We start from the raw sequence: 11609 nt of genomic DNA, 5'->3' as shown, positions 1-11609 counted from the left end.
TAATTTGTTTAGTTCACAAAGATTTCTCTTAGTTTGCCTTATGATTGGAGGGGCTGCTGAACAAAATCTTGTAAGGGGAATACCCAGTTTGTTTGGTGGGGGTGTACCTACCTGGGAGGAGGACCATGGGTAGGACTTGATCCCATCTCAAGTGTGTTTCTTGGTAATATTTTCTAGAAATTGTTTGAGTGTCCAGTTCATGTGTTCCACTTTTTCTCAGATTTGTGGCTGGTAGGCTGTTGTAGTTTTCACTTTATTTTTCTGGATTATCTTGGCTATGAATGCCAGTCCACTGTTGGTTATGAATGCTGGTCCATTTTCTGACCCCTAGGTCAAAGGCAGTCTGAATCTTGGGATGGTGTCTTTTAATAGTACTTTGTCACCTCTTGTGGCTCTTTTGTTCAGGAAGAGAAAGTTTTAATCCATCCTGAGAAGGTAAAGATGAGCAGCAACATATGTTGATAGGCTCCCACCCAAGCCAGTTCAGTGAAGTCTACAATCAAGTTTTTACACGGAGTAGTATCTGCATCCTGAATTCCTGAAGGCTGGATCGGCCCTTGTCTTGGGTTGTTTTAGGCACAGGTTAGACATTGTTCACTAACAGCTTGAGTGATGGCAGTGAGCCATAACACATAGAAATTGTGGCTTAGCAACATTTCTAATGATGTTTTTTCCATGTGAGACCCTTCCATGGAACTGTTTTACAAACTCAGGGGTCATAAATTCAGGAATGGCCAGTCTCTCATCAGAGAATTTCCATCATTTTCTCTTGATATAATTACCAGATTCTCAGGCAAACCAGGCTTTTTTATTTGAAGAGTAATTTGGGGCCTCTGGGAGAGGAGGCTTCATGATGAGCGGCATGGCTAGGACCTGTCTTTTGAGTTGTGGGGCCATCATAGAAGCCCATTTTGCTTTTTTGTCTGTCCTTTGGTTTTCTCTGGCTTCCCATGTTCCATTACTCTGGTGTCCTTTGTAGTGTATAATGGTCACTTTTCCCAGGGCCTATAGATCATCTAGTAGCTATAAAAAAAAATTTGTACTTTATTTTTTCCCTCCAGTAGTTAAGAGCACTCTCTCTCTCTCTCTCTCTCTCTCTCTCTCTCTCTCTCTCTCTCTCTATATATATATATATATATATATATATATATATATATATCCCATATATATCTATCTCTCTAGATATATATCCCATGTACATATAATGTTGTAAAGGCATATTTGGAATCAGTATAGATGTTAGCTTTCTGGTTTTTTTACTAGCAAAAGAGCCCTTGTCAAGGCTATTGGATTTGCCTTCTGGGCTGAGGATTGTGTAGGCAGAGGGTGGCCCTCTACCATTGAATCTAATGTCACCACTATATATCTTGTCTATTGGACTCCTTCCAGCACAAAACTATTTTCATCTGTGAAATATTCTACATCTGGGTCTCCAAGGAGGCTATCTGTGGGATCTCCACAGTTTGAGCATATTTTGTCCATGATTTCCACATAGTCATGAAGAGGGGCTTCTGGTTTGACTGGGAGAGAGGTAGCTGGATTAAGAGTGTTCATTGTCTCTAGGCTTAGGTGATGATGTTTACATAGGAACTCTGGGTACTGAGTCATCCCCAGATTTGCTAACCAGTGGTGACCTCTCTGGTGCATTAAGGCTTTGGCTGAATGTGATACTCAGATAGTCAGTTATTATCCCAAGGTCAGCTTGTCAGCTTCCTGTGTTAGCAGGGCAGTGGCAGCAAGTGCCCTGAAGCATGAAGGCCATCCCAGGGCCACAGAGTCTGTTTTGACAAGTACGGAATCAGACAATGTCAGGATCCCATGACCTGGGTTAAGACTCCTATGGCCATTTCCTTTTGTTCATGGACATATAGGAAGAAAGGCTTGGTTATATCTGGCAGTCTTAAGGCTGTATCCTGAGTCAAGGCTTTTTTGATTTGTTTAAATGCTCTCTCCTGGTCAGTTTTTTTAGAGGAGTGGCTCCTTTCCCTCCTTAATGGCTTTATATAGGAGCTTAGCTATAAGTGAAAAATTTGGGATCCAGATATGGCAGAATCTCATTGGCATCAGAAACTCTTCTTATTTGGCACCAGATGGTTGGGGTTTGGAGTACACAGACAGCCTCCTTTTGTTCCATGTCTAGTCAGTGCTCTCCTTGAGCCACTATGAAGCCTAGATATTTGACCTCTTGTGAGCAAATCTATGCCTTTTTCTTGAATACTTTATATCCAGCACTCCAAAGTAAATGAAGGAGTTGGCCAGTGACCCCAGCCAGGAAGGGAACTTGCTGCACTGGGACCCAGCCCCAGGCCTTCTCCTCAGACTTTGTGGGCCATAGGACCCTTGGGAAGCCATGAGGGCCTCACAACTGGCTCTGAGCAGAAATGGCAGCCACCTCCATGAAGGAGAGGAAGGTCTGCTGGGGGGCCTGCAACGACTACTGGCAGTGCTTGGACAATAACACAGGGGATGCATCCCGCTGCTAACAGCTGAGGAGGTCCTTCGAGTCCAGCTGTCCCCAGCAATGGATAAAATATTTTGAAAAAGAAGAGACTACTTAAAATTTAAGGAAAAATTTGAAGTGGGACAAGTCCAGTCTTTAGAGTCAACTGCAAATTCCTAGACTGTTCTTGAACTTTTCATAAAGGCTGAAATTTTTTCTGGACATTCAAAATGCTCCGTTAGTTCTGGGACAGTATTTGAATCATGATGCACACTGATACTTGTTCCCTGTATACAACAGTTAATAAGTAAAATGACCAAGTAACACAAGATCTAATCATTTGAACTATGAAGAACTGAAAAATGGTATTAAGTATATTCAGTAATAAGAAGAAATCTGTTTTAAGAAAAAAATTAAAATCCTATTATAAAAACATGGGTTTTTTTGTTTTTGGCACAAGAAGCTGAGTCACAGGCAAATATTATTTACAGTAGATATATGGTAGATAAAAACTGAAATAAGTTGTAATGTGTGTTCCAGGAGTAACATTTTAACACAATCTACAAAATGAGGTTGGAAGAAGGTTGAACTATTCCGGTAAAATAATAGAAAACTATTAAAGACCCACATACTGAAGAGTAAGAAAATTATTGGGTTCCAGCTAGTATACTAATGCAAAAAAGAAATAAGCATATAGATTGGGAAGGAAGAAATAAAACTTGCACTGTTCACAAATGCTATGATTAACTTTAAGAAAACTTTGAAGAATGGACCATACATATATATATATATATGCAAATCACATATTTCATCAAGAACTTCTATTCAGAATAAAGAATTTAAACCTTTTTTTTCATAGTACTAGAGATTGAACCTGAGGCTTTCATACTGAAGTATATATCCCCAGCCCTTTATTTTTTATTTTGATACAAGATTGCACTAAGTCACTTAAATTTCCCAGGTGGGCTCAAACTTGCAATCCATTGGCCTCAGCCTCCCAGAGCATTGGGATTATAGGTGTGCACCACCATGCCCAGCTCTTACAACGTTTTTTTAATAAATATTTTAGGATTTTTTTCTTTTTTAATTAATTTTATTGGTATATGTTAGGTATATAATAGTTACTTTCATCATTAGAAATTTTCACCTTTGCTTAATCTCTCTTGGTTCTTATTTTTTTCCCCATTCCCCTGCCCTTCCTTCAACCACTCCATCCCTCATTTACAAAGACTTTGTTTCCTTTTTTTCATTTTCTCATATTTATCCCATTCCCTTCTTTCCTTTCCCCTACTCCTCCCGCTTCCACTTCCCCTTTGACCCTTTATTTCCTATCTCCATTATCTATTATATTATTAGAACTTATTTACACTTTCAGTTTCTCACACTAGAGAAACTATTCTGTATTTACACATGTGTGTTCTACTTATTTCACTTAAGAGTATCGGCCTCAATGTGCACCCATTTAGCTATAAATGTCTCTAATTTCTCATTTTTTATGACTGAGTAGTACTCCATTTTATTTAAAAAACACATTTTCTATATCCAGTCTCCAGTTGATGGGCAATTGGGCTGGTTCCAAATTTTGACTATTACAAATTATGCTGCTATAAGTATGGGTGCACATATATCACTGTGGTATGATTCTTTTAATTCTTTGGGGAAGATACCCAGCTGGGGAATAGCGGGGTCGAATGGGACTTCCAGTCCTAGTTCTTTGAGGTATCTCTATACTGATTTCCACAGTGACTATACCAATCTACACTCTCATCAGTAGTGGAGCAGTGTAGCTCTTTCCTTACACCCATGCCAGCATTTGTTATTGGTTGATTTCATGATAGCAACCATTCTTTCTGGGGTGAGGTGGAATCTCAGCCTTGTTTTCATTTGCAGCTCTCAAATAACCAGTGATGTTAAACATTTTTCATATGTTTATTTGCTATTTCTAATTCTTTGTCTATGAAATGTCTGTTCATTTCAGATGCCCATTTTCAGATTGGGTCCTTAAAATTGGGAGGTATGAATTTTTAAAATTCTTTAGAGATTCGAGATAGTAGACCTTTGTTTGAGGAAGAGGAGAGGAACAATTGTCACTACTGTTTAAACTCTTCAATAAAATTGAAAGGGAAGCAATATTCCTGAATTCACTCCTGGAAGCATGCATCACCTTGATCCCTTGTAGAATTCAGCAGTGAAGCCATCAGGGCCCGGGCTTTTCTTAGTTGGTAAGGTTTTAATTAGGTTTTCAATTTCATTGATTGATATTGGGTTGTTTAGAATTTTTAGGTCTTCTTCATTCAACTTTGGCAATTCATACATATCTAGGAATCTGTCCATTTCTTCTGTGTTGTCCATCTTATTGGAGTATAGGTTCTCGAAGTAGGAATTGATGATCCTCTGGATTTCTGTTGGATCCATTGTAATTTCACCCTTTTCATTCCTAATTGCATGGATGTGGGCCTTTTCTTTCCTTTCTCTGATAATGTTGGCTAAGGGTTTGTCAATTTTGTTTATTCTTTTGAAGAACCAACTTTTGGCTTCACTGATTTTTTGTATTGTTCTCTTAGTCTCCATTGCACTGATTTCTGCCCTGTTCTTTTTAATTTCCTCCCTTGTATGAGTTTTGGGTTTGTCCTGCTTCTTTTTCTAAAAGCATGATGTTCAGCATCAGGTTGTATAATTGAGCTTGCTCTGTTTTCCTAATATGAGTATTCACTGCTATGAATTTCCCTCGTAAGACTGCTTTCATTGTGTCTCATAGACTCTGATATATTGTATTGTCATTGTCATTTAATTGTACGAACTGTCTGATTTTTTCTTTAATTTCCTCTGTGACCATTTGGTTATTCAGAAGTATGTTGTTCAGTTTCCATGTGTTTATGAAATTCTTTGGTTTCTTTTGCTATTGATCTCCAATTTCATCACACTATGGTCTGATAATATACAGGGGATAACTTCAATTCCTTTGCACTTACTTAAACATGTTCTATGGTAAGTATGTGTTCTATTTTTGAGAATGACCCATGTGCAGCTGAGAAGAATGTGTATTCTGATTTTGTGGTGTGGAACACTCTGTAAACATCTGTTAAGTTCATTTGTTGAAGAGTTTCATTGAGTTCTAGTATTTCATTATTTTTTGTCTAGTTGGTCTATTTGTGACAGTGGGTTATTGAGGTCCCTCACTAGTATTTTATTAGTGCTTATATGATTTTTCATGTCCGTCAGTATTTGTTTTACATAGATGGCTGCATTAGTGTTTGGTACATATATATATTAATGACTGTCATGTCTTCCTTTTGGATTGTTCCCTTTACAAGAACGTAGTGTCCTTGTTTGTCTCTCTTAATCAGTGTTAGTTTGAAATCCACTTGATCTGCAAAGAGGATAGCTACTCCTGCTTTTTTTTGGGTTCCTGTCACATAGAATATTGTTTTCCACCCTTTAACTTTCAGACTATGAGTTTCTTTTTGAATTAACTGTGTTTCTTGTTTCTCATATGCAGCATATTGTTATATCTTGCTTCTTGACCCATTCTCCTAGCCTATTTCTTTTGATTGGTGAATTGAGGCCATTAACATTGATGGTTATAACTGATACATATTGACTTATCATTGTCATGACTTTCTTTTTGTTGGATTCTCCTCCTTTGCATTTAGGTTCTTATCATGCCCAATGGATTTATTCTACTGGGCTTCCTGGGATTGTGATCCTTGTTGTCTTTTCCTAGGATATTGTCTAAAATTTTTTGAGAGTGCTGTTTTTATATTCATGAAGTTCCTTAGATGCTCTTTGTCATGAAAGTATCTTATTTCTCCATCAATTTTGAAAGATAGTTTTGCAAGGTACATCAATCTGGGTTGGAGGCTGTTTTCCTTTAGGACTTGAAGTATGTCACTCCACACTCTTCTTCCCTTGAGGGTTTGCGTTGAGAAGTCTGCTGTGATTCTGATGGGCTTTCCTTTGTATGTGATTTTTTTCTTTTCTCTAACTGCTTGTTGAATTTTGTTCTTCTGTTGGGTTCTGGAATCTTAACTATTATATGCCTATGTATAGATTGTTTTTATCAAGGCTAGTTGGAGTTCTATATGCCTCACTTATCTGGATGTTTTTTCCCCTGATTGGGAAGTTTTCTGCCATCACTTATGTGAACAGTTTTTTAATGTTGACTACACTTTCTCCTGTTTCTTCATTGACTCCAATCAGTCTTATGTTATTCTTCTTTGCATTGTCTAGCAGCAATCTCTTACTATTTTAAAGAAATTTTTCTTTTCCTGATCACTAATTGGAATCTTATATTCTATATCTGAAATTCGGCCCTCACATTGGATTATTCTTCTGCATAAACTTTCGGTGGAGTTTTTGATCTCCTGGAAATCTGTTTGCATCTGTTTTATGGATTCCATTTGTTTCTTATGTTGGCATTCCATCATGTTCCTCAGTTCCTCTGTTTTTTTATCTGTGTCCTTGCTATTATTAATCATGTCTTGCAATATGGACATAATCTCTGCTGTTATTTGAGAAATTATTTCTGATTTCATTTTTTTCAGATCCTCTTTTGTTGCCAGTTCAGGGAGTCTAGGTGGTTGAGTAACAGTTTGTCCTATCTAGTTTACTTTTGGGGTTGCTTTAGATGATCTGGAAGTCTGGTTTAAAAGTTGTTTATGTGTCTTCTCATTTCACCGGGGAGGGGGGTGCTGCTGGTGGCTGCGTGGCTCTTCTCCTCATCATGGGGTGGGAGCTCTGCTCCTCTGCACTGGGGGCAGTGGGACAGTGGTCAGAAGGGCTCAGCTACTCAGCGCTGGGGACTGTGTTAAGCCAGGCTGAAAGGCTCTCTTACAATTCTTTTTTTTTTTTTGGTACCAGGAATCGAACTCAGGACCTTGCGCTTGTGTGGCAGGCGCCAGAACCACTGAGCTAAATCTCCGGTCCCTCTCTTACAATTCTTAACAAAAAATAGCCCTATTTAATTAGTGAGCATATTATACAAATAGGTATTTACCAAAAGAAGATATACAATAGGAAAGAAATATATGTAAAGATCCTCTATTACTAAATTTATGACTAATGGAAATTAATACAACTATATATGTACATAATTACATATTGTGATGACTTCAGTTAAAAAGCTGACAACACCAAGTGCTGACAAGGATACAGAGCAACCATCATTCTTACTGTGCTAAGAATACAATCTAGAAAAGCCCCTAGGAGAACAATGTACTGAGTTAAACATATGCTGACTTATTACCCAGCAGTCCCACTTCTAGATATTTCACGAAATGAACTGAAAACTACATCTGTATATGAATGGTTATCCAAAGCAGCTTTATGCATAATCACCCCTACACCCACAACAGAGAAATGACTAGGAAAACTGATACATCTGTATGATGGAATAAAGTACGAATGAACTTCAAATTCATGAGATAACAGATGAACCTTGAATGTATTTTGCTGTGTGAAACCAGCCATATGCAACAGACTACATAAATACATCAGTGGGCTATTCCCCTGCTGGGTATCTTCCAAAAAGAATTAAAAGAATCATACCACAGTGATATATGCACCCATGTTCACACCAGCACAGTTTGTAATAGCTAAAACTTGGAAACAGCCCAATTGCCCATCAACTGGAAACTGGATAAAGAAAACATGGGGTGTTTTTTTTTTAATAAATGGAGTAATACTCAGCCATAAATAATGAGAAATTAGAGACATTTATAGCTAAATGGATACATATTGAGGCAATACTATTAAATGAAATAAATAAAACACATGTGTATAAATACTGAATAGTCTCCCTAGTGTGAGAAACTGAAAGTGTAAATAAGGACTAAAAGGTATAATAGATAATGTGAAATAGGGAATAAATGAGACAAAGGGGAAGGGGAAATAGGAGAAGTAGGGGAGAGGAAAGAGGGGAATAGAATAAATATGAGAAAAGGAAAAAATGGAAACAAAGATTTTGTAAATAGGGAGGGGTGGATGGGTTGAAGGGAGGGCAGGGGAATGGGGAAAAAAATAAGAATGAAGAGGGGCCAGGGATTTAGCTCAGTGGTTTCCCCACCTGCTGCGCAAGCGCAAGGACCGAGTTCGATCCCTGGTACCCCACCAAAAAAGAATCAAGATATATTATGTAAAGGTACAACTCTCTAATTATGTATTGTATACATAAAATGAAAACCAAAGTAAATGAAGGAGATCTTTATTTCCCTGACAGCAATCCTCTTGGGTTAGAGCTGCTAAAAGAAAGTCAGTTACACACGCAGCAGGGTGCAATTGCTCTTTGGTGTGATGCAAGCTTTGAGGTTGGTGGCCAGCACCTCTCCAAAGATTGTAGGAGAGCTTTTGAATCCTCAGGGAAGCCTAGTCCAGGTTAACTTTGCTTTTATGCCCATGACAGGATCCTCACATTGAAATGGAAAGATGGGTTAACTGATTGGTGCAAGGCAGAGGCAGAAAAAGGCATTTTTCATGTCCAAGTAAGCAAACCTGGCAGCACTTGCTGAAATGAGTTCCATCAATGTGTTAAGATTCAATGTTCTAAAAGCCACTTTAAATGTCCTTGAATGTCTTGTATGGCTTTCCAGGGGAGGGGGTATTGGTAGTCTTGAAATAGAATTGTCCTGCTTTTAATTCTTCAATCACTACTGTTTGATTATCTTCACCCCATACCCAGTACTCTTATGTGTTAGTGCATATGGTTTATTTGTTCCTGGTGGTGGTGGCTTACTAAGTACAGTCTCTGTACTCAGCCTGTGGTATGGTAAGGGTCAGTACCATGGCCTCTGGGTGAGTCAACTTAAAGTCATCTTTTTCTGTGCCCCAAAGGCAATCTGGGCCTTCAACTTCTGGAGTAAGTCTCTTTCCAGCAGGGGAACTGGGCAGTTTGGAAGATACAGGAACTCACATTGGACCTCTTTTTTTTTTTTTCTTATGACATGCCTCTTAGCCCAGAAAAATGGCCTCTTTTCTGAGACCCGAGAGGCTCCAATAATAGTTACATGATTTTTGGATAACGGCTCAATGGGTTGTGTCATTAACAAGTGTTCACCTCTGTTATCTACCAGAAAGTCCATCAATTGGGCCCCTACTTTCATTGTGACCATGGGCTCCTCGACCTAAGGGGATGGATCCCAGTCTACCCTAGTTCTTATAACCTTTAGTTCTTGCCAGCCCACTGAGGTTAGCATCTGATTTTTTCTCAGGGGTGATAGCCTTTTGCAGGCAGCCTCCTAGTTTCGGAATTTTTATTATCATTTTCTGGACACTCATTTTTCCAGTGCCCATTGTTTTTACATCTCACACATTGATCGCAATCTAGCTTTGGTCAACTGGCAGATCCCACCTCGGTTTGGCTCCAGTTTTGTCCATGTCCATGCCCCCACCCCTTAGTGATCTCTGTCTTTTATTTCCATGGCCACTGCTGGTAATAGATCTGTCTTCTTTTTGAGACTCTGATTGGTTTCATTTTGCTGTCTTTCTTTTGTCACTGAACCTCCTGGTAGAGCTGATTCCTCTTTTTCTTTTGTTTTAGGCATGGCTTGGGCTAAGAGCACTTTCTAATAAGCCTCTAAACAGGGCTGTAGGCAAGCAGGTTGAATCTGGACTATATTTAACCATGAATCAATTTAGGGAAATGGATCCAGGTGTCCTAGTCACTCTCTGTCTCTGTCTATCACCCTATGAAAATGCCCAATTAGGGCCAGGGATTTAGCTCAGTGGTTCCGGCACCTGCCTTGCAAGTGCAAGGTCCCGAGTTCAATCCCTGGTACCAAAAAAAAAAAGAAGAAAATGCCCACTTGCCCCCCATTAATCATCCCCTTAGCTGGCCATCCAACATCAAAGGAGGGCCCATCTATTTCACAAAGAGTTCTCAACCTCTGGGGGTGGGGTCAACTTTACTCCACAGTACCCTGTGTAGCCTCTTTGAAAGTTTTCTAACATACATGCTAATAGGGTAGGTTTTGACACTTTTCCTCCCCTATCTACTCTATTGCTTCAAGCACTTTTTCTTCGGGCCAATTAGATTGTTCCCTTCATGGGAATTTTTAGAAGGGACAACCTGCACTTCCACCAAACCAACAAACATACATATTTCCTTTGATAAACTACTTCCATAAGCTTTCCCTTGTTATACATAAGCTTTCTAGTTTTGTTATTATCTCTCTCTTTGTCTTTCTAGCAGGACAAAATTTTTAACATATAAAATCCTCTCATATCAAAAGTATACTTTTACTTATAGACTTCTTAATATTTTCCTCCATCTCACTTATGGACACTCTTTTTTTAAACTGTTCTTTTCTTCCTTTTTTGTCCTTTGTTCTCAGATTGTTACATTTTAAATTTGACTGGCTGCAACAGACCTCTAAGTAACCTTGAATCAGCTTGGGGCTGCTCCAGCTCCCAGATGGCTGCAGGCAGCACCAGGCTGGTGACATTGATCAAGTGTTGGCTTTGGGGTTCCCAAAGCTGAGAGGGCCCCCTTGCCCTATCTCATTCTGCACTTTCTGGTGCTTTCCCAGCTTTTTCATTCCATTTATTTGTGACAGCCAATCTGACTCCATCTTGTGCCTCAATGCCATTTTGTACCTGTGCTTGGACAAAGCACTCCAAACCCCCACATCCTGTTTGGCAGTAAACTTGCTGCAGTTGCGAGATGTTTTGTAGCTCACCTAGTGTGTGAAACTTTCCCGTGCCCCCCCCCACACACACACACCCTAACCAGGCATGGTTCTGCTTCTGTAAGATTCTGCTTGCTCTCCTCTAAGCCCTCCCCAACTGAGAGCATGATTTAAAAGGAGAAATCAAACCCCTTCCAATTGCCGAGAGAACCTTCTGGGCAGTAGCCCCCTCCACCAGCCACCGGCTTTAATAAATGGACTCAGTCTGGCACAGTATGGCACATCTCTATTATTCTAACTCACTCATCCATAACAATTAAATATACTCACGCACCTCTTCATTCCCAGCTTTTTCCAACCTCAGTATAGGTTTCAACTAACTCCTTCTGAGTCTGGCTACTCAGTACACCTGGGTGTGGATTTCATCTGACTCCCTGAGTCTGACTACTCAGCACACCCCTTTGTGAGCCACTCATTGCAAGCCTTTCCCATGAGTTGCTTGAGAGTCATTCTCGCTGTGGGTCACTCCTGTGTTCCACTTGGGGTTG

The 11609-nt window shown here is 39.5% G+C and overlaps 1 pseudogene; it reads left to right on the top strand.

Moving 5' to 3' along the window:
* Positions 1 to 2381: 2381 nt before the first annotated feature.
* Positions 2382 to 2620, top strand: LOC101705522 (cytochrome c oxidase assembly factor 6 homolog pseudogene; annotated as a pseudogene).
* The last annotated feature ends 8989 nt before the right edge of the window (positions 2621 to 11609 follow it).

Source organism: Heterocephalus glaber, unplaced genomic scaffold (assembly GCF_053883595.1).
Source record: "Heterocephalus glaber isolate CG9 unplaced genomic scaffold, H.glaber_assembly_v1.0 deba00001454, whole genome shotgun sequence".
NCBI classification, from domain to species: Eukaryota; Metazoa; Chordata; class Mammalia; order Rodentia; family Bathyergidae; genus Heterocephalus; species Heterocephalus glaber.
This window is presented reverse-complemented; position numbering and strand designations above follow the sequence as displayed.